The sequence below is a fragment of the Ursus arctos genome, unplaced genomic scaffold (assembly GCF_023065955.2).
Source record: "Ursus arctos isolate Adak ecotype North America unplaced genomic scaffold, UrsArc2.0 scaffold_14, whole genome shotgun sequence".
In the NCBI taxonomy this organism is placed as follows: domain Eukaryota; kingdom Metazoa; phylum Chordata; class Mammalia; order Carnivora; family Ursidae; genus Ursus; species Ursus arctos.
In genome coordinates, this window is record NW_026622808.1 from 31,075,291 (window position 1) to 31,102,637 (window position 27,347).

The following is a 27,347-nucleotide window of genomic DNA, read 5'->3' on the forward strand; positions in this document are numbered from 1 at the left end:
TCACTTAATTTTGTTTTTGGAAATATTTAAAATTTAAATTCCTTGGACACCTGTTGGATAATTAAGAAGAGGCAGAACAGAAAGGGTAATAATACTGGATTTTAAAAATCATATTCTATATCTATGTTGACTTGAACCTTTTCTTAAAAACTGAAATGATGAACCCCCTCCCTAGAAAAATGCACATACTTAACATACATGCAGAAGTTTGTGTTCAGTCTTAAGAGTAATTCCCCTGAGGCCTGTCTCTGGCTCTTGGGTTATGAATCCAGCTGAGTATTGTTCTCCTTTCAGAAAAAGCCCATGGTCCGTCTGCATGACAAATCATTTAATCTTAAAGGTTAGGAGGATAACAATGCAAGACTTCTTGGCAACCTGTAGCATCAGGCTTGGTCTGGTAGAGAGGTTTGCATCTGTCATGGCTCCCATCCCCTCTTCCCATCAGCCAGTTTCCTCTCCTTTCCTCTGGGCTGCCAGTTGCCCAGTGCTCAGGCCATATCTGTCAGGTTCACCAGGGTCCAGCAAGTTAGGCAGACTCCCCAGATTCAATGAGTGTTCACCACAGTTTGTTATTCATAAGATCTAGACCCACCATTTAACATCCTCTCACCTCACATACTCCTTTTTCTTTATTTGGGAGAGCAGAAGGGGGTCAACAAACCTGCATATTATTCACAGACCCGTAAGCTTAGGAGAGGAGCTTCCTACTCTCTCTCTCTCTCTCTCTCGCTCCCTCTCTCTCTCTCTCTCTCTCTTTCAGTTTTGCAACCACTAATGAGCTTCATTCATTTGCTGGCATTGGTCTTCTAGCATTTTCCCAAGGCCCTTGAACCCAGATTTGAGAATTTATCCTCCAGGAAGAAATGTCTTTTCCATGGGTAAAAGGTACAGTATTAGAATATTTCCATTCGACCTGCGAAATCTAGGTACACGATTCTCATTGAAACTGGCTTCAGAAGCCACACGTTTGAGTCTGGAATCTCACACTGATTTGGTGACGAAAGAGTGTGTGGAAAAGGATATCAGGAAGTGAAGTCAGGACTTGTTGATGCGTGCCGTTTTTATGTTCTGTGTGGTATGGTGAGTTACACAGGTATAATTATAGAGCTGGGAGAATCCTATGAAAAGGAGCCATACAAGTCCTCTATCAAAGCCATTCATTTTAAAGCTTAAAAAACCCTGAGGCTTAGAGATATTGAGGGATTGCCCAACGCACAGAGCTGTATTATCTGGGATCCAGCATAGCTGTTTGTTGGTGGAAGGAATGCTTTTGCATCCTCTGTCCGATTACTCACTTGCTCTGCTGATGTTAGGAAGCAGAGCAGGGAACGCACACCATCTGCAGTGTCATTTTCGAGCATGGAGGACAGCGATGTGTATGTCCAGGTGCAACACCATTGGTCTGTTTCAGGAGAGAAGAAAGATGCAGGCTTTATCGGCTAGTCTTTTGCACATGTGAATTCTGGACTCTCTTGATTTTGAAATGGCACCGCATTGGAAAACTTGTGTTTCTGAATAGTGTTCTTTCCCTGATGTTTTCTACTGACTTTTCCCAGGCACTTGTGTTCATTTCCAGCCTTGCCTCTTTTTAGTGAACAATTAGAACCAAGAGGAAGAATGTGCTCCTTGAGAGCACATGTGCACTCAGGATATGAATTCATATTCATTGAAAAGTCAGTGTTGCTCTTTCTTCTTCAAGTTATGTTGTGGGTCATGCTGTTACATTTGGACACCAATCAGAGGATGAGAGATCTTGCCGCTGCCTGATATGTGGGTAGGGAAAGGGAGTTGGAGGCATCCTGGAAAATCAATTCAAGCAGCATTCATGGGGTTCACCCTGAGGCTTCTGCATGAATTTAAGAAGCCTGTGCTCGGGACTGCTTCTCACGGCAGGCCATTCCTTTATTGTTTTGTACGTGAGACTCCGTTGTTTGCCCCTTGACCACACCTGGTTCGGCTTAGAGGCTGGTTGATGGAAAATGAGATCACATTTTTCTAAAGGTGTGTTCCTAGCCCCTTCTAAATTGCAAGCCTGGCATCTTCTGTCCTACTTTTGTTTTGTTGAGTGTTGGCATTCCTATTACCTCTTTGGTATAGAGCCAGCCACTTTCCCCACAGTTTAGGAAGGCCTCTTCCACGCAAACAGCTGACCACATTGGCACTTGTTTCCAGCTGGGGAGAAGAGAATGAACCAAGATGTGTGAACCAGGAGTTGGCAAGCATTTTCTGTAAAGAGCCAGATAGTAAATATTTTAGGATTTGTGGGTCATACAGCTTCAGTTGCAACTGCTCCACTCCGATGTGGATGTGCTCTGTGGCACCAGAGCAGCCGTGCATAACACATACATGAGTGGGTATGGCTTTGTCCCATTAAAACTTGATCGACAAGAACAGGTGTAGGCCAAACTCGTTGGCTGTGGCTGGCGGACCCCCGTTGTATAGTGATATAGCCTCTGTAAAGTTTAAGGCTTTTGAAGTAAGTTACATTTGCTTTGTGGCCCTAGGATACACTTCTGTCGTTCCAACACAGTATCTAGCCGTTGGAAGCATCTCTTGTGAGAGAGTACAGATGAACCAGAAGTGAAGAACTGTCCTTTTCCAGCTCACTGCAGGTGATCATGGGACTCTTCTGGTTGGTGACTGTGAATAACTGACAGAGGAGAAGTTACAGTTAAATCTTGCATCTCATCTTTAAAAGTCTTGTAGCTCTGCTGGAGCTTGAAGCAGACTATTTCCAAAGCATTAACTAAAGACACCATGCTCCCTTTCTGTCTCAGTTGAAGCTGAGGATGCTTAGCTGCTTGCAGAATGGCAGGCCAGAGGAGGCCGTGTTGGCTCCTGTGTTCCAGTGGACCTGACCGGCTGTGTTCAGGGCCGTGAAGGTAAGGGCCAGAGTTGGGGCTTCTGGCACACAAAGTAGATAGTTCACATATGGCCCAGTATGTCTGGGCAGAGTATGCTGCATATCTGATCAGAACACAAAAGTGCTTTTCAAAAAACGAGCTCAAGAATAGATATTTGTGTATGTTCATAGCAGAATTACTCACAATAGAAAAGTTACCCAAGGTGTACCGACGGTTGACTGGATAAACAAAACGTACTCCATTTTGTTGAAATGCACACAGTGGAATACTATGCAGCCTTAAAAATGAAAGAAATTCGGGGCATCTGACTGGCTCGGTTGGTAGAGGGGCACTAGGCTTAATCTCAGGATCATGAGTTCGAACCACACATTGGGTGTGGAAGCTACTTGATTGAAAAAAAATGAAAGAAATTCTGACACATGCTACAACGTGGATGAACCTTAAAGACTTTATGCTGAGTGAAATAAGCCAGTCATAAAGGGACAGACACTCAATGATTCCACTTAAAGGAAGTAACCAGAGTACACGAAGAAAGTAGAATGGTGGTTGCTCAGGGACTGGGAGGAGGAGGGAATGGAAAGTTAGTGTTTAATGGGGACAGAATTTTAGTTTGAGAAGATGGAAAGTTCTGGAGACAGATGGGGGGATGGTTGCACAACAATGTGAAGATACTCAATGCCACTGAACTATATGCTGAAAATGGTTAAAATGGTAAATTTTATGTTATGTATATGTTACCACAATTTTTTAAAAGCTAATAAGCTCAAGATGGGCAAGCGAGATTGCTTATAGTGCTGTGATTGCTGAGACCCAAAAAAGAGAAGCTGGCTTTGTGTCCAAACCCACTGATGAGAAACATGGGATACTAAGGAGTAATCTTCCCTGTTCTTTCGCTTTTGTAGTGTGCTGGCTCAGCTCTTGAGAGCCAGATTTTATCAGCTCAGCCCTGTGGCCACACTTCCAATGGTCACTTAAAAGGAATCGATTTCTAAGAGAGACATATTTAAGTGATGCCCACATGTCGTAAGCTTATTTTTCCTGTGCTGATTTGTAAAGTCTAAGTGTCCCGTAACCTTGACTGAGCTATCCTGAGGACCAGCAAAACACACCGTGCTGACATGTCTTCCAAGTAAAGGTTTGTTGGCATAGTCTATAAATTATAAATGGCTTTCAAATCTGTGTTTGTTTTGCTTATTTTGCTCCTAAATACTAGACCTGTATTTCATTTGTCCTGTTGACCCTCATGCTAATGAATGTCTTAAATGGAGGCTCTTTCCCTCCTAAACCATCACTGCTTTGTTCACGTGGTGTATGGATGGCACAGCATCCATGCAATCAGGATCGAAACTCTGGAATCGGCTTTGGCTCATCCTGTCTCTTCTCTGGGTATTTTGTGACGTTTTTCACAAGGACAAGGACATAATTATTTACTGTATCATAACGCCATGAGAGCAGAGACTGTGACTGAATTATTCATTGACATGTCTGTGTAACAGGCCCTTCGTAAACCACTGTCCTAATTCAGATCCTCTTCATCTTTTCCCTAACCCGGGATTTCTTGAGTAGTATATTGAGAGAATTCTTCCAGACCTTTCAGGGGATGGTCCCTGTGCAGCTACTGGACTGTTTCTCCCCAGGCTCAGGCCGATCCTGTAGTTCCCTGGCTCTGAATGAATGGCTTCCCGTTTCATTCTCATTCCCCATTGTACTCAGCAGGTAGGTCAGCACCTTCCACGTGCCAAGCACTGTTCCACGTGCTGGGCACACGCCTGTGAGCAGGGTAGGCAACACCTCTAAGTGTGAGCCTCCATTCTGGTGGGGGGCAGAGTGGCAGATAATAACCAAAGACGGAAAATGTCCAGTGATGGTAAGTGCCGTGAAGTAAAATAAAGCAGGATAAGGAGACTGAGAGTGTTGTTTTTGTTAGAGGGACCAGAACCAGCCTCTCGAGTAGAAATGAAATGAGGGAATGACCCATGAGCACATCTGAGGGAAAGTGTTGGAGGTGGAAGGAGTAGTGAGCACAGAACCCTGAGGCAGGAGCATACTTGGTATTTGGGGAAGCATCAGGCAGCTGATATGATAGGAACAGAGTGACCTGGGAGAAAAGTGGAAGGACATGAGGCTGGAGAGGTACACCCCAGGCCCGGCACAGTTCCTTGCATGGCTCAGTGAACACTTGTTGAATGAACGAGTGAATGAATGAATGAAGCTGGACAGTCATTACTCGTGTGTGTGTTTATGAATGGAAAATCAGAGCGGGGTGCTCGGGGCATACATAAGAAATGTAGGGTGCATTTTCCGGAGTTCGTGAAGAGAACACAGGATTTTACAGGAGACATGGTGCTAATAGAGCTAGAGAGACCAGTTCTGGCTTGTTTGTGAAGTTCACTTCTATTTGTCTGCACCGCAGAGAAAATCAGACGTGAGAGACTTGCCAGGGGAGCAGGAAGTAGACCAGGGCTGCTCAACTCTTGGTGGTTTAAAAGGTGCTCCTATTCATGTTCGGGGTAGCTTGTCTTGTTTCCCCTTTCCATAGGCTATCCCTTTAAGTGGGCAGGACATCTGGGGAGAGCCACCGGGTGGCAGGGGTGGCAGGAGTGCCGGAGCAGTAGGTAGGAGCTGGTTTTCGGAAGGATTAAAGGAAAGGCTGCTGATTGAACTGCATCTCTGATTATTCTAAGCTGCTCACAGAAATCTGTCACTGCATCTGTGGGACGTAAGAGAAGCTTAAGCGTGTCCTGTTGGTGCTGACCGCCACTCCTGGCTGACTTTTCTAGGACCACTGGCCTCATTCTTGATATTCAGAATCCTCCCAACGGGGCCCCTCTCTGTTCTCACTCAGTTGCCTACAGGCTCCTCGTGCTGGCTGTGTCTTCAGGACCTGTGGTCTCCAACTTCTGAGCCTGGCTCTAGCATTCCTCTGGCTCGGAGTCGCGCTCACCTCTGCCAGCAGTCTTACCCGTGCTCCAAGGTTCCTTTCATGTCTATTTTTTTCCTCGGGGAAAGAAGTGGCCAGACACTCCTTCCTCTGTCCTCCGGAGGCACTTTGCATTGTGTCTGTTCACGTCGTCTTGTGGTCACGCTGCACGCCTGTCTGTTTCCAAGAAGCCCAGACCCGAGCCATCCTCTTTCTTTCACGCGGCCTTGTGACGGTCGGGGGTGGTGTGCAATCCCATCTCTCGGGAGTCTTCTCACATCCCTCCAGGTGCACTCAATCTTTCCCTCTTCCTTTGGACCTTCACCCCCCATTACTTAAAGTATCGTCCTTTCATCGTGTCGCCTGAGAGCCCGTTTGGAATGCAGACTCTCTGGCCCCACGTGAGAGCTACCGAACCAGAGTCTGGTGCCTCTTCCACCCTGTGCGCATGAAGCTTTGAGAAGCCTTGCCTTCACACTTGGCACCTCCTCCCCTTACTGTACGGAACACGGTGTAGATGGCGCTTGCGTGTTCACTCTTCCGTCCAGGTGTCGAGCTCCTGTGGCCTGTGAAGCATCCATTACCCAGCGCGGTTCTTGGCATGTTTCGGGTTCTCAGAAGTGTTTGCTGTATTACCCGAGGGCCCCTGGCATTGTGTTTCAGACTCTCCTTCGGTCAGCCCATTGACCAAGTGTGTAACTGCGCGGAGCTTCGCTAGGTGCATCGGCCCCTACCGTTAGCATTGAAAGATCGATGGAGGGGAGATGGATGCACGTAATTAACTATGAGACAGGCAGGGTGTGATACATTCTATAACTGCACAGCTATTACCAGAGGCCTAAGGGAACACCAAAGGAGTGGTGGTTATTTCCAGTTCACAGGATTTGTGATGGTTTCACGGAGAGGATGGTGTCTGATTGGTGCCTTGAAGGGTGAATAGGACTTTGACAAACAGACGCTGTGGGAGGAGGCATTCCAGGCTGGGGAGAGCCTGTGCAAGGGCCCAGGCATGAAAGTGCACAGACAGGATGTTTCTTGAACGAGAAAGAGATTGAGGTGGAAGGTGTGATTGGGGAGGTCGGTAAGTGTAGACTGAATTTGAATTCTCATGGTGTGGAGTTGGGACTGGTAAGGAACATCTGTAAATCACATGCTGCTGGTACAGTTAGCTGTTCAGTGGTTTCTGTGGACTCTGCCCTCCTGTCTCCCTCTCTCCTCGCGCTCTACCTTGCTGGATGTGGGTTGGAGGCAGGGAAAGGGTTTGGGAGGGGTGGGATAGGCCTGCATGTTTTAGCTGGCTCTTCACTGGCTCTGTATGAGACCATGGCCCACATCTTTTTATAGTCCTAGCTGGTCAGCCACTTCCTCCCTCACCCCCTTCCGGAGTCACTTACCCAGTGGGGCCCCCTAAAGCAGAAAGATCTAAAGCTCCATCAATAGAGGGTTTCACACAGCGTGCTTTAAAATGCCATCAAAACTCCAGACTGAACCCAGTATGTTTTATTATACTTGCTGTCTGCTTCTCAACCCCATGGGTTTGTGAGACTAATCATTTCTGCTTTTGGTGGAATGTACTAGCTTCCCTCTGCCCATGTTGTGGGCTGCGGGCATCCAGCATTCAAGGTGAAAGGATGCTGTACTTTCCTTATATGCCACCTTGATGGACATGCACCTGAACAAGGCAACCGTAGTGTGGCTTGTTTATTTCTTCTGCTGTTGGGAATGCACTGTCAGTCCAGATGCCAAGTCCTCTTCAAGTCGTCCCTAAGCCTTACCATCTTTTTCTTGAGCCTCTTACATCAGCTAACTGAATTTCCAGATAAGGTTAGATAGTAACCCTCTTGAAGCTTCAGTGTCTTCCTCCCACCAGCTCTATCAGTCCTGAGCCAGAAGATTAAGGTTAAAAGGAAGAGATGGAACTCTTCGAAGTTTTGTTATGTGTTTGGATCTCAGATGAAAGACTGAGAGCTATCTCTTAGAAGGAATGGGCTCTAGGATTCATTAAGTGCCCTTGGCAATGAGGTGCTGTGCTAAGTGCTAGGGCATAGCCGTTCCTTACTGTGGGAAAAACATACATTCTGGAGAGGGAGACATTCATTAGGGACAATATAATGTATGCTACAGTGTATGCTGGAGGCCTGTACCGGGTGCTGCAGGACGGAGAGCACACTGCCTAGGAGTCTGGGAAGCCCCTCAGAAAAGGGAGAATTTGAGCTGGATCGTCATGGATGAGCAGAAAAATAAGGGATAAGGATCCAAGTAGAGGAAATAGGATGATTTAGGGGAATTGCCAACAACCACGAAGAAAGACGTGGTAGGGGATAAAATTGGTTGGGGTAGATGGAAGCCAGTCTAGGATTTGGATCTGACTTATAAGCAGTGGGGAGCCCAACAAAATGGGGACTGACGTGACAGACTCAATTATATTTTGGGTTGATTCATTCAGAAATTTGATTCATTCAACAAATACTGTGTGTTCACTGCTAGACTATTCCAGGAAACATACAAAGATTACTCCCTTGGTGGAACTCATGTTTCACTAAGATAGGTAAGTTAGTTACATCAGGCCACCACTTGTCAAGGTTACCTGTGACCTCCACATCTAGAATGACCTCTGCAATATCGAACTATTCCATAACCATGAAGATTTCCCTGGTGCTGCCCCTTTATAGTCACAGCCATCCCCCTCCCACCCTCCATCCCTCGTCTCTGGCAGCCACTGATTTGTTCTCCATCTCTCATTTCATGAATGCTATATAAATGGAATCATAAAGTATGTGACCTTTCGAGATTGGCTTTCTCTACTCAGCATAATGCCTTTGGGAGCCATCCAAGTTGTTAAATGTATTGATAGCTTTTTCCTTAATATTTCCAGCTAGTGTGCTGGGGTATGGATGTACCACATTTTGTTTAACCATTTACTCATTGAAAGACATTTAGGTTCTGGGGCACCTGGGTAGCGCAGTCGTTAAAGCGTCTGCCTTCGGCTCAGGGAGTGATCCTGGCGATCCGGGATCGAGTCCCACATCAGGCTCCTCCGCTGGGAGCCTGCTTCTTCTTCTCCCACTCCCCCTGCTGTGTTCCTTCTCTCGCTGGCTGTCTCTCTGTCACATAAATAAATAAAATCTTTAAAAAAAAAAAAAAAAAAGAAAGACATTTAGGTTCTTTCCAGTGTGGGGCTACAAATAAGACTGCTATGAACATTCATTTACTGGATTTTGCATGAAGATTTAGGTTTTCATTTCTCTGGGATAAATGCCCAAGAGCGCAATTGCTGGGTCATCCGGTAGAGCCTGACACGGGGCCTCACACGGGGCCTCAAACGGGGCTCAATCACACGACCGTGAGATCATGACCTGAGCCAAAACCAAGAGTTGGAGACTTAACCGACTGCGCCATCCAGGCGCCCCTGATTTTTAGTTTTAGCAGACATTGCCAAACTGGTTTCCAGAGTGGCTGTACCATTGTACATTCCTACCAGCTTGTATGAATACAGTGGTGAATTTTATGGATCAAGTTGACTAGGCAGTGGTGCCCAGTTGTTTGGTCAAACAGGAGTCTAGATGTTGCTTGTGAAGGTACTTTTTAGATGTGGCTAACGTTTAAATTAGTATACTTTGAATAAAGTAGATTACCTTCCATAATGTGGGCAGGCTTCATATAATTTTTGAAGGCCTCACCCGCAAAAGTAGAGGTTTCCTGAAGAAGAAACAGTTCTTCGAGATTGTTACATAGACACCGTGTCTGATTTTCCCACCTGGGGGGCCTGCCCTGCAGATTTCAGACTCTAGAATACAACATCAGATCTTATCTGAATCTCCATCCTGTCAGCCCCCATAATTGTGTGAGCCTATTCCTTAAACTCCATCTCCCTTCCTTTCCCTCCTTTCTCTTGCTCCCTCCCCATATATGTGTGTGTGCGTGCGCACACACACACACACACACACACACACACACACACCACTTCTGTTTCTCTGGAGAACCCTGACTGATACAGTGTTCTGCATCCTCACCAGCAATTGCTATTACCACTGGGTTTTTTTTTTTTTTTTGTAGCCATTTTGTTAAATGTGTAGTGATATCTAATTATGATTTAAGTTGCATTTCCCTGATGGGTGGTGTTGTTGAACATCCCATGTGTTTATTTGCCATCTGTATATCCTTTTTTTTTTTTTAAAGATTTTATTTATTTATTTGACAGAGATAGAGACAGCCAGCGAGAGAGGGAACACAGGCAGGGGGAGCGGGAGAGGAAGAAGCAGGCTCCTAGCGGAGGAGCCTGATGTGGGGCTCGATCCCAGAGCACCGGGATCACGCCCTGAGCTGAAGGCAGACGCTTAATGACTGTGCCACCCAGGTGCCCCCTGTATATCCTTTTTAATGAAATGTCTCTTCATGTCTTTTGCCCATTTTCTCATTGGATTGTTTTTGTTTGTTTACTCTTGAGTTTTTAGAGTTCTTTATATATCATAGATAGGAGTCCTTTGTCAGATGGACTCATATTTGGCAAGTATGTCAAAACTATAGTACTAAATAGTATCAAGTCCTATTATTAAATAGTATTATTTGCAAGTCCTATTACAAATTTACAAATTTGCAAATAATAATACTTTTGTTTTTATTGCATCGCACACCTCTCAGCGTGTGTAGTGGGAGGATTTCTATACTAGCCTGGTCTACCATCGTGATGAATCTGGAAATTCGCCGCTTATTCAGTTCTGGGGAAGCCTGTTCCTACCAGTACAGAAAACATACTCTTTGCTAATCCCCTGTCCTTAGATTCCTGCAGAGAAAGGACAAGATCCAAGAGCTGAGCTCTTGAGATCCTGCTGAGTGTCTTTTGAATTTAAAGGAACTTTTCATTTCTTTTATTTCACTTAATCTTGAAAAAAAGATTTTCTCTTTTTTGTTTTTGAAAAAAAGATTTTCTTAAGGTCAGTATAATTCTCCCAGTTTCACAGCAAAGTTGAAGCCTAAGGAAACCAGGCCTGTATTTAATTGAACATAAAATTTAATTATTTATATTGCAAGTTTGCAAATATTTCTCCCAGTCTGTGGATTGTCTTTTAATTCCCTTAACAGGGTCTTTCACTGAGCAAAAGTTTTAAATGTGATTTAGTCTAATCGATCAGATCTTTTCTTTATGGATTGTAGTTTTGGTCTCATATCTGAGAAATCTTTACCAAGCCCTGGGTCTTGAAGATTTTCTCCTGTGTTTTCTCTGAAAGTTCTATATATTTTTTTTCAAGATTTATTTATTATGAGAGAAAGAAAGAGAGTGCACACGCATGGGCCGGGAGAGGGGCAGAGGGAGAGAATCCTCCAGCGGACTCCACACTGAGCAGAGGGCCTGAGGCAGGGCCTGATTCCACAAACCTGAGATCATAACTTGAGCCGAAACCAGGAGTTGGATGCTTAACCTACTGAACCATGCAGGTGCCCCTAAAAACTCTATATTTTTAAGTTTTACATTTAAAAATCTATGATCCATATTGAGTTTATTTTTTTATATAAACTGAGATACAAGTTGAAGTTCTTCTGTTTTGCCTGTGTATATGCGGTTGCTCCAGCCCTATTTGCTGAAAAGACTTCCCTTTCCTCCATTTGAGGTACAGATGCTTTTGTACCTTTGTTAAAAATCAGTTGGCCATACTTGTGTGGGGTTACTTCTGGGTTCTTGGTTCTGTTCCTCTGGCCAAGGTCCCTATCCCTGCACCAGTACCATGCAGTTTTGCTTATTCTGGCTATATAGTAAATCTTAAAATGGGGAGAGTGATTCCTCCCACTTTATTCTTCCGTTACGCTATTTAATTTATTATTATTATTATTATTATTATTATTATTGGGGCGCCTGGGTGGCTCAGTCGTTAAGTGTCTGCCTTCGGCTCAGGGCGTGATCCCGGCGTTATGGGATCGAGCCCCACATCAGGCTCCTCCGCTGGGAGCGTGCTTCTTCCTTTCCCACTCCCCCTGCTTGTGTTCCCTCTCTCGCTGGCTGTCTCTCTCTTTGTCAAATAAATAAAAAATATATTTAAAAAAAGAAAAATTATTATTATTATTATTATTATTATTGTACCTTTTAAGCCATTTTTAAGCATATAATTCAGTTTTCATTATGATGCCAGCAAGCTGGGTCCAGGGACCCAGAGGATGGGTGGAAGTCAAACGCAGGCCAACAGGGGGTAAAAGTGGAATTCACTGCAGGTATAGAGTGAGTGCAGATAGAGATAGAGTGTCTGGGAGACTTGTCTTTGGGGTCTGCGAGTTTTTATTGAAGAAGGTGGTGTGGGGTATATCCCCTCGGGCATCCAGGAACTGGTTGGAACGAGGACGAGGATCCAGGTGCTCTTCCTTGGAGCCAGAAGGCCTGGGCAGCTAGATATCCAGAGCCAAGGTGGTCTGAAATGCGCATATGATGGCTTCAGGTCACTCTTACCTGCTCCTGCCTTAAATGTTCTAAAGAAATCATTGATTCCTTGTCCCTTACTTACATGGAGGAAACACACTATTTGCATTATGAGGCATGTGTAAAGTGGGGTGGGGTGCAGGTACTAGCAAGAATAGAAGCAGGAAAAGGAGCAAAAAGCAGATTTTTATGGAGTGCTTTAGTCTCCCTGGCTGAATTGAATGCATTTACAATGTTGTGTAACCATCACCCACAAAGTCTATTACAAAACATTTTCATCACCCAAAGCAGAACCCCATAAACCATTGAGCAATTACTCTCTATTGCCCCTTCCCCTGACCCCTTGTAGCCTCTTTTCTTTCTCTGATTTTTCTTATTCTAGACCCTTCCTATAAGTAGAATCATCCAATATTGGTCTTTTGTGTCTGGTTGATTTCACTCAGTATAATGTTTTCAAGGTTAATCCACACTGTAGTATGTATTAGAATTTCATTCCTTTAAAAAAAAAAAAATAGGCTTAGGGCGCCTGGCTGGCTCAGTTGGTAGAGCATGTGACTCTTGATCTTGGAGTCGTGAGTTCAAGTCCCATGTTGGGGGTAGAGTTTACTGAAATTTAAAAAAGCTTTCATTTTTTAGAGTAGTTTCAGGTTCACAGTAAAATTGAGCAGAAGATGCAGAGATTTCCCATAAACCCCCTAACCCCACAGCACACACAGCACCCTTCCCCCAACTATCAGTTCCTGCACCAGAATGGTACATTTGTTATAGTCAAACTCACATGAACTCATCATTATCACCCATACCTTACAGTTTACACTAGGGTTCACTCTTAGTGTCATATGTTCTGTGGTTTTTGACATGTATAATGACATATAAGCACCATTATTGTATCATACAGAGTAGTTTCACTGCCTTAAAACTCATCTGAGCTCCACCTGTTCATCCCTCCCTCCCCACAACCCTGGCAGCCGCTGATCCTTTTGTGGTCTCCGTAGCTTGCCGTTTCCCGAATGTTGGAATCATGCAGTGTGTAGCCTTTTCAGACTGGCTTCTTTCACTTAGTGATGATACACATTTAAGGTTCCTCCATGTCTTTTCATGGCTTGATAGCTCATTTCTTTTTGTGCTGAATGATATCCCATTGTCTGGATGGACCACAGCTTATTTACCCATTCAGCTCCTGAGGGACATCTTGGTTGCTTTTAATTTTTGGCAGTTATGGATGTAGCTGCTATTAACATTCATGTGCAGGATTTTTATGTGCACATAGGTTTTTAACTGCTTTGGGAAGATCTCAGAGATTGTGATTGCTAGGTTGTATGATAAGAATATGTTTAGTTTTGTAAGAAAATGCCCAGCTGTCTTGCAAAGTGGCTGTACCATTTTACATTCCCACCAGCAATCAGTGAGAATTCCCGATGCTCCACATCTCTGTCAGCATTTGGTGTTGTCAGTGTTTTGAATTTTGGCCATTCTGATCGATATCTTGTTTTAATTTGCATTTCCCCATGACATGGTATGGACATCTTTTCATATGCTTATTTGCCATTTTTGTATCTTCTTTGCTGAGGTATCTGTTAGTCTTTTGCCCATTTTTTAAATTCGCTTGTCCTCTTATTGTTAGGTTTTAAGAGTTCTTTGTATGTTTTGAGTAATAGCCCTTTATCAGATATGTCTTTTGCAAATATTTCCTCCCTGTCTGTGGCTTATCTTCTCATTCTCTTGATTTCATTCCTTTTTAAGGCTACATAATATTCTGTTGTATGTATATATCACATTTTGTGTATCCATTCATCTGTTGAAGGGCACCTGGGTTGTTTCTACCTTTTAGCTATTATGAATAATGCTGCTGTAAATATGTGAACACACAAATATCTCTTCAAGACTCTGCTTTCAGTTCTTTTGGGTATATACCTAGGAACAGAATTGCTGTGTCATATTATTATTCTGTTTAATATTTTGAGAAACATCCGAACTTCTCTGCAGTGGCTGCACCCTTTTGTACTCCCACCAGCAGTGCAGGCAGTACACAAGGCTTCTAGTTTCTCCACATCTTCACCAACACTTGCTATTTTCTGGGTGGTTGTTTTGGTTTGGTTTGGTTTGGTTTGGTTTTTTTGCTAATAGCTAGCTATGGTCTATGTAAAGTATCTTACTATAGTTTCGATTTGCATTTCCTTGATGACTAATGATGTTAAACATCTTTTCATGTGCTTATTGGCCATTTGCACTTTCTTACTCAAAATTGTTTCAGCTATTTTAGTTCCTTTGCCCAAAGAGTCTTGTCTGTATCTATGAAAATAATCTAGCTGTGGTTTTGATAGGCGTTGCATCAAATCTGCACATCAGTTTGGGGAGAAATGACGACTTCACTGTGTCGAGTGTTATAATCCTTTAAGACCCGACTGGTGAGCAAAATGGGGGCCTTGAGGCACCACAAGGGCCCATTCAGAGCTAAAGCCGCCTTTAGATGTAGCCCATCTACTAAAGCCAGGTTGGAATGTCCCCCTTATCTGATTTCCCCCAGAGCTTTCTCTGGACCATGGTGCTCAGAACTCTGGCTCTTAATTGCAGAACTACCCTCAGCAAGACCAGCCACTTACTGGTTCATGTAATCAAACTGGAGAAAAGACAGTGTTGATATTGGGCCAGGGACTAAAATGCTGCCGAGACACTTTCCCTGAATGGTCAACACCCTCCTCCCACTGCAGACTGGTTTTTCGTACATGGAGGTGGTGGAGCGTCTGATGGCTCCTTGCTGTCCTGGGGGGGATGTCCTTCTTTCTCATTTGAAAAGTCATGAGGAGGGGCGCTCGGGTGGCTCAGTCGTTAAGCGTCTGCCTTCGGCTCAGGGTGTGATCCCGGTGTTCTGGGATCGAGCCCCGCATTGGGCTCCTCCACTGGGAGCCTGCTTCTTCCTCTCCCACTCCCCCTGCTTGTGTTCCCTCTCTCGCTGGCTGTCTCTATCTCTGTGGAATAAATAAATAAAATCTTTAAAAAAAAAAAAAAGAAAAGAGAAAAGTCATGAGGAAGGGTCTCATTGGTAGGCTTAGATCATGTGTTATGCAGTGTGGTTGGAGTGAAGATAGAAGATCCCAGAAGAAGGTAAGGAATGCTAGACAGAGCTGACATGAGCTGGAGTCTATAGCTAGTCGTGTTTTTGGAAGGTTTTTAGTGGCATGTGTTGAACCACAGGTGTTTTCTGTTAACCTTCGAATAACCTAAAATAGTTCAGTAATGGGTCATCATCATTATATTATAGATCATTGGTAGTTAATGTACTATACATTGTTAATATATAGTTAATAACTTTATATTATATAACAATTTAGAGAGTTACATCTAGTTAATGGTAAGTGATAGTGATAGATTGTCATGGTGGTAGCCCTCAAGTGTTAGGGTTATTTGAAGATTTACTGTACCTATTTACATATGTAAGAAAAATTTGAAGGACATGGGTAGAAAATCATAAGGCCCCCGTGCTTAATCTTTGATATGCTTTTCTAAATTTAACCAAGAGAACCTGCTGTCCATTTTGACTATAACCTTCAGTGAAACTGCCATCTCTGCTCCAGAGTTAATTTATTTTCACAGGGAATTGTTGACTTTCTGGGCTACTATTGAGGATAGAGTTGGTATTTTAATTTCAGTGACTATTTACTGAGCTATATAAGGGATGTATAAGACCCTTATTCCCCTCAGGGAGGCTGAAGTCCACTGGAGTGGGTAAGAACAGAAAAATACAGTGCTTGTGACTGGGGCTTGACACCTCCAACATGGAATAGCCCTACTCGTCTAACATCTGAATAAGATTTTGTTTGGGGGGTGGAGTGCTGGCTTGAGCTGGCTTTGTGCTTGGCGCTTGCTGAATAAGGTGGGTGGTTGACACCTGAGGTAGGAAAGCAGATGCTTCGAGGCATTTCCATGCGGCCCACCTCTTACATTTCTAACGGACAAGGCTGCTTTATTGCTGAGCCTAATTAGCATTGAAACTCCGTGGGGGTAGGGGTGGGGGGGCAGGAAGAGAGAATAATTGTATAACTATGGTTAAGAAACTGAAGTTAAAAAAAAAAGACACATTTTGGTGGGCAGGCCCATACCGGCCATTAATGGCTCCAGTGTGAATGCCTCTATTTCAGGCTTAGCTCATTTCCTTTTTAAAAGGAGCATTTTGTATCAGACACTGTTAATCTCGGTGGTAGAGTCCACGAAGTGCCCACAGTTCATACTAGTTCAGCAGGAGGAGCTGTGAGTACCAGCAGATGAGGAGTGATGTGGGGCGAGGGGGTCTTAAATAAGTGATCCGCATCTTCTTTCTAGAGAATGTATTCACATCCCTCTTCATGATACGTGTTCCCTGTGACTCTAGAGCAGAGGTAAGCAAACTTTTTCTATAAAGAGGCAGGTGGTAAATATTTTTGGCTTTGTATGTAGGCCATTGATGACTGTCACAGCTACTCAGATTTGCCACGATATGCACATGCCTGTGCTCCAATAAAATTTTGTATGTGGACGCCGAAATTTGGAATTCATATGATTTTTACATGTCATGTCTTCTTTTGACTTTTTTTCCCCCAAAAAATATATATAAAAATGTGAAAACTACACTTACCTCATGGGCCACACAAAAACAAGAGGCAGGCCTGATTTGGGCCCGTAGACTGTAGTTTGCTGACTCCTTCTCTAAAGGTCTTAAAAAGTAACATAAAGTTTTAAATTTGAGGGCATTTTATTTATTTAACAAACAATTATATCACACTTAATATGTGCTATGCACTGTTTTAAATGCCTTACAGATGTTAGCTAACTTAATCCTCACAATAACCCCATGAGAGAGGTCCATTTTGCAGATGTGTGAATTGAGGCACAGAGAGGTTGAATAACTGACCCATAGTCACACAGCTAACAAACAGCAGATTCTAGATTTGAACCCAGGTCATCTAACTCCAGAGTACTTGTTCTTTTTTTTTTTTTTTTTTAAGATTTTATTTATTTATTTGACAGAGAGAGAGAACACAAGCAGGGGGAGTGGTAGGCAGAGGGAGAAGCAGGCTCCCTACTCAGCAGGGAGCCCAATGCTGGACTCAGCCCCAGGACTCTGGGATCATGACCTGAGCCAAAGGCAGATGCTTAACCTACTGAGCCACCCAGGCGCCCCCAGAGTACTTGTTCTTATCTACAATGATTTGCTGTCTCTCTTAAAAGATTTATAATTATTGATTTTCTAGGCTAAAGGAATTTTAGAGATTAATCTGTCCCTACCACATCTCCATTTCATAGACACATTCTCACACACACCAGCTTCATAGCCTCTATGATTCAAATTTGTGCCTCAGTAAAATTATGGATTACCATTATGCACTCTCAGCATCTCTTGTGACTGCCTGAAAGCTTAGTCTTAAATCCCACTTATCCCAAGGGTAATCTGTCTGTACAGGCAGGGCACTTAACTGTTCACTTAGTGTTTTATTTATGTCCACTGTGAGATGCTTGAAGGTAGAAGCAATAGTATCAAAATGTTTTCCATCAAAGAGAAATCTATTCTGGGCGTATCTTTTGCTTTCTTTGGGAACACCTGTCTCAGGTTACTCCCAACTCAGATTTTGCCCTGCTGCTTTTCCTGCTTGAATAAGCAGCTGGTTGAATCTTGAGCCCCACCTGCCTGTTGATAGGGAACAGAATTTGTGGTGTCAAGCTACACTATCCCTTTTGATCTAAAGATACCACCAAAGCAGGGCTGTGAATGGAAAACTTCCCAGTCTTTCCAAGAAGAGCGTGGAAGCTAGGTGTGTGTGTACATGTATGTTAAGGCAAGTCAAAACTTAGGTGGGTGGTGAGGGGCTTAGGATTTCTGGTTCCTTTTGCTTACAGTCCAGACTCTACTAACCAGGAGAGACCTTGGAGAACCTCTAGTACAGAGGTTTCTGTGCCCCAGGGCTTTTGCAGAGTTATTACTAGGGGCCCTCGTATCCATACGTGCTCCAATCTGTGGGCCAGAGAAATGACGCTTTTAGGATGTGTGTATAATTACTTTCCATATGTATGTAGATGCCATCATGATCAAAAAGAAAAGCTTTACCGAATTCGTGTTCGACTACTGTTACTAATACAACGACTACCTGTTGAGAAACCTGGTCCAGTTAGAGCCCCTTATTTACAGAGGAAGAAGCTGAGGCTCAGAGGTGGAGGGAAGAGATTTGCCTGAATCATTACAGAAAGAACAGCTGGCCTGGAAGCTGGTGCAATATGTATGTAGCACATGGCTTGTGCTCTCTGTCTCCCTGGGATGAGCAGATAAAAGAGATGGGTGCATATTTTGACCTTTAATGCTGTGCTTTCTAATATTATCTGATAGCGGGGTTCATCACAGTAACGTTTATCCGTATTTATAGTGCTTCTCTTGAGAATCTTAAATTTTTTTTTTACTATATTGCTTGCTGTACCGCCATAAGTAATAATCCTACCTGGAAATCCATTCCAACCTGGAAACAAAGCATAGTAAAATTGGGAGCTCCCTTTTATCCGTAGTAGAGCTGGTTCTGAAACTCAAAGAGTTTTAATCTCTGTGAATCCTACTGAACTCGTGAGGATTTTGGTTATTTATATCTTAGTCTCCTATGGCTGTGGCTCTCAGCTGGGTGCAAAACAATAACTTTTGTTCAATCTCTGCTAAGTGTCTGACACTGTGCTAGGGTATTTTCATGTGTATCATATATCACTTAGTTTAATAAGCCCAACGTTGCAATTAGGAAGCCTCACTCAGAAAAAGCTAACTAGCTTCAGTCTGCTCCAGAGCCCATCCATCTGGTTATTTTTTCATCTGTGTACCATTGTGGACACCTCCGTCAGGTTTATAAATGTACCCTTGAGTCCTATCCCATTGGTGGCCAAGCTGGGACAAATCAACACAGATCCATCCCTCCAAACAAGACCCAGGATTGGCTTCAACATCAGCGTGGTCTGCATAGGACCACAGTTTTTCCCCATTGGAACTTCAGGAATTTGGGGTGACTGTGGTGATTTGGTCAGATAACATTCATATCAACCATTTTCATACCCCCTTATATTTGACCTTCTCAAAAACTCTTGAGAAGTCAGAGGAATAGGAATGTTCTCAGAAGTTGGGAAGCCAAGGACAGAGGAGGCCTGTATGAGGTGATCTTGCCGGTGCAGGCCTTCTAGCTTCCGTGTCTGGTGGTGGTGTGGACCACCAGGGCTCCCATGCCTTTCTCTTCCTGCAGGTGTCTCCTTGCTTCTCTTCTCATTTTCTCTTCCTTTCTGTTCTTTCCTTCTGTTGCCTTGCAGAGGCATCTTCCAGATGAGCTTTAAATGTTAGAGTTCCTCAAGGCTGTTTCACACCCTCTTCGGGCTCTGAGCTCTCTCCCTCAGTGACCTCTTCTTGTCTCTACCCTGACAACTCCCGAAAGTGTCATTTGAGCCTAGACTTCATCTCTCTGTGTTCCAGACGTACCCATCCACTTCCTACACAGTATCTCTGTTTGGTTGCCTCCCAGGCACTCAGCAACTTGTCCAAAATTTGATTCGATCTTCTACCTCCAGCAGCCCCTCTCTGTTATTTCTGATCTAAGTTAATGGCAACTCCCAGTTCATTCTCTCCCTGCAGAGAGTGACCCTGTCGCTTTAGAGACCCTTCCGTAGTACTCTTGCCTGGTTTCCTAATACTCTTAAAGCAAAATACAGAATTCCTGAGTGCCGTATCTACTTTTCCAGCCTCACGTCACATCGCTTTCCTTTTCATATCTGTCCTTGCATCATGGAGGCCACTTTGATTTTTTTTTTTTTTTAAGATTTTGTTTATTTATTTGACAGAGAGAGAGACAGCCAGCGAGAGAGGGAACACAAGCAGGGGGAGTGGGAGAGGAAGAAGCAGGCTCCCAGCAGAGCAGGGAGCCCAACGCGGGCCTCGATCCCAGGACCCCGGGATCACGCCCTGAGCCGAAGGCAGTCGGCTTAACGACTGAGCCACCCAGGCACCCCAGCCACTTTGATTTTTCACATTTATCAAGCAATAGTGTGTTCTGTGATTTTTAAAACCAAGTATAGAGGAATTGTAGCAATGTGGTTTTAACCTACCCAGTGACTTTTAAACCTTATCTTCCTCCCCTTCATATAACTCCATTAGCTCTTAATTTTCCAAACAAAGCTGTTAAGAGGCAAGAAACCTACAGGGGCTTCAAATTTTAAAAACCATATGGAGGAACCCTACAGGTGAGCAGGAATGCTTCAGTCTCCTCTTCGGATCGTACTGTGCAGAGCCCCTGCTTAGAGGTTCTGCATCTACTCCTCGTAGAAGCCAAGTGCCATGAGTGCTGAGTCTTTGCTGCAGTTTTAGTGGAAGTTTTGGGGCTCTCAGTTGGAATTGATTTTTTTTTTCTTAGAAGCAAATTTGGAGGTGTTTATGTACCCAGGGAGTCCTGAGATTGCCCCTAATTTGCTTTGTAGATGCTCGTCATTGCATATCATCCCACAGTGGTGAAGTGGCTGGTGCTGATACACACACTTATTAAGTGGTGGTGTGAGCACGGGCACTAGGCGTGTGATGTGTGCACAGAGAGCTGACATCCTCCTGATCCAGCCCAGGCAGCTTCCATGGGTGGTCATGAACTCTTTCAGCTCATAGTGTTTCATTATACCACAGATTCACTTCTTTCCTTCTACCCTGGCTTGGACTTGGAACCTCTTTCCAATACTTTTAAATTTACAGTCTGATTCCATTCTGTTGGTAATACTTTTATAACAAGTATTGTCTGAGAGTGGGCATAGGAAAATGTGATGAAAGGTAGGGATGTATGCCAAATAGTATTGCCCTTTCTGACCAACCAATTGTATGTTGCTCACTGATAATTTTTTTGTAAATTCTGTTGCACCATTTCACATTTCTTTGCCACCTTAGGGAATGGAGAAGTGGGAAGATTTGAGATAACAGTATATTTGCAGATCATTGGAGAAAGTGCCCTTTGCATGGACCTGTGTAATTCAACATGTTAAAGTAGGGAACACACTAGTCCTCCTATGTAGGCCATAATTTACAATATTAGACTTCTCAGTAAGAAAAGAATGTTTTTATCTTCCATTTGCTTTGTCCCTTTTTAAATTTATTTTTAATTTATGTTTTTTAAAGATTTATTTATTCTTTTTAGAGAGAGAGCACACAAGTGGGAGGGGCAGAAGGAGAGAGAGAGGGAATCTCAAGCACACTGTGCACTGATTGTGGGGTTTAATCTCACGACCCTGAAATCACGACCTGGGCCGAAACCAAGAGTCGGACGCTCAACCAACTGCGTGACCCAGGGGCCCCTGTCCCTTTTTTAAAATGAACTTTCTATTTTGAGATAATTATAGATTCTCATGTAGTTATTTGAAATAAGAGCAGTGAGATCCTGTGTACCCTTTGCTCAGTTTCCCCCATGGTAATAGCTTACAAAACTGTAGTACAGCATCATAACTAGGATATTGATATTGATTTAATCTGTCATTCTTACTCAGATTTCCCCAGCTTTACTTTTATTCACTCATGTGTATGTGTGTGTTTAATTCTATATAATTTTTATCATGTGTAGGTTTTTTATTATTTCAAAAATTTCCTAATTGGCTGAGAACTTGAGCTGGGAGGAGGTGTGTTATTTACTGGGTCCACTAGTAAACAACTCAAGCATAATTCCTTCTCTTTTACATAGAAGGCAAGTTACATAACTTCTGAATCTTGGTTTCCTCTTCTACAAAATGAAATTTGCAGCAGCTACTTAATGTAGAAGGTTGCCATGAGGACTAAAATGAGAAAAGAATGCATAGTGGGTACTTAGCAAAAAGGAACTCATGATCATCTCTCTTTTTAAGTGACTTTTTAAACTGAGATTATAAATGAGAGTATTTGGGTTTTTTAAAGCTTTTCACAAAAATGTGGTATCCTAGGATTGTAGAATTGTAAGTTCCTGTAATAGTTTTCGAACTAGTGAAGGACTCCCCTAAACATTCTTAGGTGATAGGCTCTTATTTTTTATAATAAATTAAAGTCTGCCCCCCCATCACTTCTAGATCTGCCCTCATCCATGTGATGGCCCTTCTAGGGTTTGAGGACAGCTACTGTTCCCCGCCTCCCAAATTATGTTTTACAAATGAACTGTCTTTAACCATTCCTCTTAAGATGTAGCTTCCAGACCTTTTCCCATCTTGGTCTCCCTCTTGTAGATAAAACCAAATTTGTTCTTCCCTTTAACAGAACACAGAATTCAGTTGTAATCTGGCTAACATATCCCAAGATAGGCCTGCCTTCTCTTTAGCTGAGCTTTTTGGGGAAACCAGAGCACTTAGTTTATGCATATACAGTTCTTTTGTCTTCTGTTTACTTTCCAGATGAAAAATAAATGCATGGCAATTTAACACAACTAATTGAACACGTATTTTAACCCCTGTGCGTGGCTGTAATACCATTAAAATGGTAGTAAGAGGGAGAAGAGATACCAGCAAATGAGAGATGGTTGGAATGTTGAAGCTAGAAGTATGAAGTGTGATGAACTTAGAGGGCCAGAGGAACTGAAAGTGCCTGCTGGGGGAGAAATAAAGAAGAAAGAGGATTTGTAATGCAGAGCCCTGGAATAGCTCCAAAATTGGAGAAGCAAAATACTGAAAACAGGAAGATTAGTTGACAGTCTGTGTGAAAAGCAGTTAGTTGCCTACAACTCCTCCCCCACTTTCCCAGGAGACAAGAGTTTTAGTCTTCCATATTGAGCCAGGGGCATACCAAGCATAGAAGAGGGGATGGAATATGGAGCAAAACTGAAAATAAGGGCTTTAAGGCAAAGGTCTAAATAGTGAATGGTAGGACCATCCCCCTCTCTCACCCAGTTTCCAGAATACCTGCAGGCAGGTACTCCCATGCAAGAGATTGGAAGATCTGTCTCTGATAAGTTTGCCCCAGAGAAAAAGTCCTAAAGATACTACTTTTAGCAGTCCTCAATAAAATGGCAGGTTCTTACTTGATCGCCCTGATGTGAAGTCCGCAAGTTGATGAGCCTAGCCACCCCCACACAAAACTTGCAAACAGCTTCTAAAAATATGAGCAGAGAGCCAAGTGTCACAAGGCATTTAAAGCAAGCCTCTAGCATGAAAGACAGAGACCAAAACAAATGGAGGAAAAAAGAACTCAGAGGAAACAGTAAAAGCAGGGAGGAGGAGGAAGAAAAAAAGAAAAAATTTAACTATATTATCTTGAGAGAGGTTAGATAAAATACAGCACTCATGAAAGATAAATAAGATTCTTTCAATAAAGTGGGGTGGGGGACCTTCAGAAAACAAGAAAGACCTCTTGGAAATTAAAAATACCATAGCCTTATAAAAAGCTACAACACAGAAATATTGAAAGATACAGTTGAAGAAGATTCCCAGGAGATAGACCAAATGAAAGAGGCAGGAAATGGGGAGCAGGTGAAAAAATGCAAGATCATTCCAAGAGGCCTAACACCTGACTCATGGAAATTTCAGAAGAGAAAAATTAGACAATAGAGAGGAGGAAATTACCAAAGAAATAGGATGGAAAGGTACTCCTAGAACTAAAAGTCTGTAGATTGAGACAGCACCATGAATGAAAGGGCACCAACACCAAGGTATAATCCTGTGAGAGTTCAGCACTCTGAGGATAAAGAGAAAGCACTAAAAGCTTCTAGAGAGAACAGTCACATACTAAGGGTTAGTGTTCAGAAGGGCATTAAATTTCTCAAAAGCAACAAAGTAGAAGACAATGGAGCAATACCTTCAGAATTCTGATAGAAAAAAAATATTCCCAATTTAGAATTTTATAGCCAGCTAAACTATCACCCAAGTTGAAGGCTAACAAAGACATTTTCAGACATTTTGTGCAATCAGTTAAACTCCTACCTTTAGCTCAGGTCATGATTCCAGGGTGGTGGGATCCAGGCCCACCTCTGGCTCCCTGCTCAGTGGGGAGCCTGCTTCTGCCTCTGCCCCCACCCTGTGCTCTCTCTTCCTCTCAAATAAATAAAATCTTAAAAAAAAAAAACAAACAGTTATTAAAAAAAAAAAAAAAGAATATGTATTTGGTCTTTTCCCCTGATTCCTGGCACAGAGCTTCTAAAACCCTTGGAATTTCCTGAGTAGTAGAGTTCCTGACATAAGAGCTTCTAAAACCCTTGGAATTTCCTGAGTGAGAGGAGTGTCCTTTGTTATTCATAACAAACCTCTTTCAACTGCACCTGAGTTTGTGCTAATAAGGTGACTCTCTGTGGACCCCTGGATCACTTCAGGATGGTGCTGGTTGCCAGAGGGAGCAACCATGTGATGAGAGGGTTGGAACTTTCAGTCCCACCCTTTGACCTTTGGGCATCTTCCAGGTTGGTGAACATAGCCATGTGTGGGGAGGGTGGCACACCCCAGTTCCACAGGGACAGAAGCTCCTGTGCTCAGGACCCTTTTAGACCTCGTCATATGTACCTCTTCAGCTGGCTGTTCTTTTGTATCCTTTGTGATAAACCAGTAGCAGTAAGTAAACTGTTTTCTCCGAGTTCAGTTAGCCATTTTAGCAAATGATCACACCTAAGGAGGGGGTTGTGGGGAACACTCCCACCCTCACCTGGACTTTATAGCCAATTGCTCGGAAGTACAAGTGGCCCAGACTTGCGGTTGGCATCTGAAGCAGCGGCAGTCTTGTTGGGACTGAGCCCTTAACCTGCACTAACCCTAGGTAGCTCGTGCCAGATTTGAATTATATTATAGGATACCAGGTGGTGTCTGGAGAGTTGGAAAATCGTTTTGTGCGAGGGGGAAAAACCCACACATTTGGTGTCCGAGTGCTGTGTGTAAAAACAGTTTATAAGATACCCTTTCTTAGGCAACTCTGCTAGAAGATGCTTTTCATCAGAACAAAGGAATAAATCAGGAAGAGGACGAAATGGGCCTCGGGAAACGGGTTCCGACGTAGGTGAAGTGAAAGGGATTCCTACAAGGACGAAATTCCAGTAGGGTTGCCTCCAGAACAAGCAGGAGCATACTGCTAGGGACCTGACTGAACTTATTAAAAGGAGTTTTACACTTTATTTTCATCTCCGGGGGGGGGGGGTTATACAAGAAAGGAAATGTAATCATAGCGTACATCATGGCTTGGCTACAAATAATATTCACATAGACCTAATAATGCACCTCAAAATGTTAATTTAACCAAAAGTGGACATAATTATATTAGAAAGACGGAGAGAGTACATGGAGTTGTATGTGAAGAGAATGTCAGAACAAAATCCTGATCTTCATCACAGGAATTAAGTAGATAATATAATAGTTATCTTTTGCTGTCTAACAAATTATTCCAAAACTTAGTGACTTAACATAATAAATATTTATTATCTCACAGCTTCAGAATTCAGAAGTAGCTTAGAGATCTCTCATGAGGTTGCAGTCCAGGTGCCACCATGGGCTGCGTTCATGTGAAGGCTTGACTGGAGGGGCCTCTTCCAGGCTCACAGACAGCAGTAGGAAGCAGCCTCAGTTCCTTTTCATACGCCTCTCCTCGGGATATGTTGTTATCTGGGTTCCTCAAGAGCAAGGGTTCCGGGAGAGACAGTAAAAGGAAGGTGCAGTGCCTTTTATGACCCAGCCACAAATGTGACGTACATTCAAGTGACACCATCACTTCTCTTGTATTCTTTCAGTCATGCAGACTAACCCTGAGACAGCGTGGGAGGGGACCGCACAAGGGTGTGAATGCCAGGAGGCAGGGATCATCGGGGGCTGTTTGGAGACTTGCTACCACAAGTAATAACTAGAAATGAAAATTCAGGAACTACTATTATAGGCACATTACTTAGAAGGGTGGAGATAGGGATGCATGGGTGCCTCAAGTCGTGATCCCAGGGTCATGAGATCAAGCCCCGCATCCTCGGGCTCCTCACACTCAGCTGGGAGTCTGTTTGAGGATTCTCTCCCTCTCCCTCTGCCTTTTCGCCTTCCTCTCCACTCCCCACCCCCACTCATGCTCACTGTCTCAGATGTCTAAAATAAATAAATAAATCTTTAAAGAAAGGGAGGGAGGAAGATGGAGATAATACCAGAAGAAAGAGGTGGCCCCTGAGAGCAGGAATCAGGGAACTAGAAACTGCTGGTAAAAATTTTGTAGAACAACTTTAAGAAATAGTTCGTGTTTTACTGTGATTTTTTTTTTTCTAATTATAAAAAACCTCCAAAGCACACAGCCAGTTAACATCCCCAACACCAGAAGAGCCACACGTGGATTATGTGGGGGCCTCATAGAATCCGAGTCAATCCACATTGATCCTTTGGTATTTGGAAGATTGTATGATCTTGAAGGACAGCTTACAGATAATAAATCTAAAGCGTTGTGAAAAAGAGGCCTTAGAACTAGAATCCTTGAGTCACTGTGACCGAGAAGAGCATCAGGTAGTGAGATGATCTGGCATTTCACTAATGTGGAACCTGGGGGGTGGGGGGAGACTGTTTTGTTCTTTCTGAAGACTAGAAAGTTCTTAAGTGGAAATGTTTATGTGGCTAGAAGCTATAAATGGCAAAGCTTGTTAAAAGGACTGTCCTTTTGACAGATAGTTGGAAAGCACATTATTGGACTCCCCAGGCTAAGGATGCGTCTGTCGGGAGGGTTCGATACAAGTTGGAGAGAGTCTGCCTCCAACCCCGTGTGGCCTGAGCCCTGTGGGCCATGCAGAGCACCAGCAGTTCATGCTGCCGGGGTCATTTTCCTAAGAGGAACTCTACCACAGCCCGGTCGTTGCCCCCAGACCCCCCAGCACGTGTGCCCACCATGCCTGCTCTGTCCTTCCTCCCCACGTGTGCCCCTGTTCAAGTCTGGTCTGGTTTCTCCTTAGGTCTTCCTGTCACTGTGTATTGACTCTTCTTGAGGAGCCTACTGGCAGGAGCTCCAGGGTTCTTGGACAGTTTGTCTCCTCCATCTGCCTTTGCTAAAACTGGGATCGGGATAACGTGTCTCCTCCATCTGCCTTTACTAAAACTGTGTTTGGGATAACAATCAGGTCTCTGAGTTTGCGGGGAGTCGGGAGCAGGGCTGTGAGACTGCCACATAAGTAAAAACCACCACCGGAAGCATTCGGGCTTCACTTTTTTTAACCATTTTAATGCCTCACGAAAATGTGTTTACGTT

At 43.6% G+C, this 27,347-nt stretch overlaps 1 protein-coding gene across 3 annotated transcripts in view; it reads left to right on the top strand.

Annotated features, from left to right (window-relative positions):
• Positions 1-27,347, top strand: part of KLHL18 (kelch like family member 18) — a 52,657-nt gene that overhangs the window by 3,933 nt on the left and 21,377 nt on the right. Inside the window, exon 1 of one of the 3 annotated variants that reach the window (XM_026500705.4) lies at positions 2,782-2,882. The exons of the other annotated variants lie outside the window; for them this stretch is intronic. The gene's annotated coding sequence lies outside the window, so the exon portion shown is untranslated. Of the gene's footprint in view, positions 1-2,781; positions 2,883-27,347 lie in introns of those variants that run through there. 3 annotated transcript variants of the gene reach the window in all.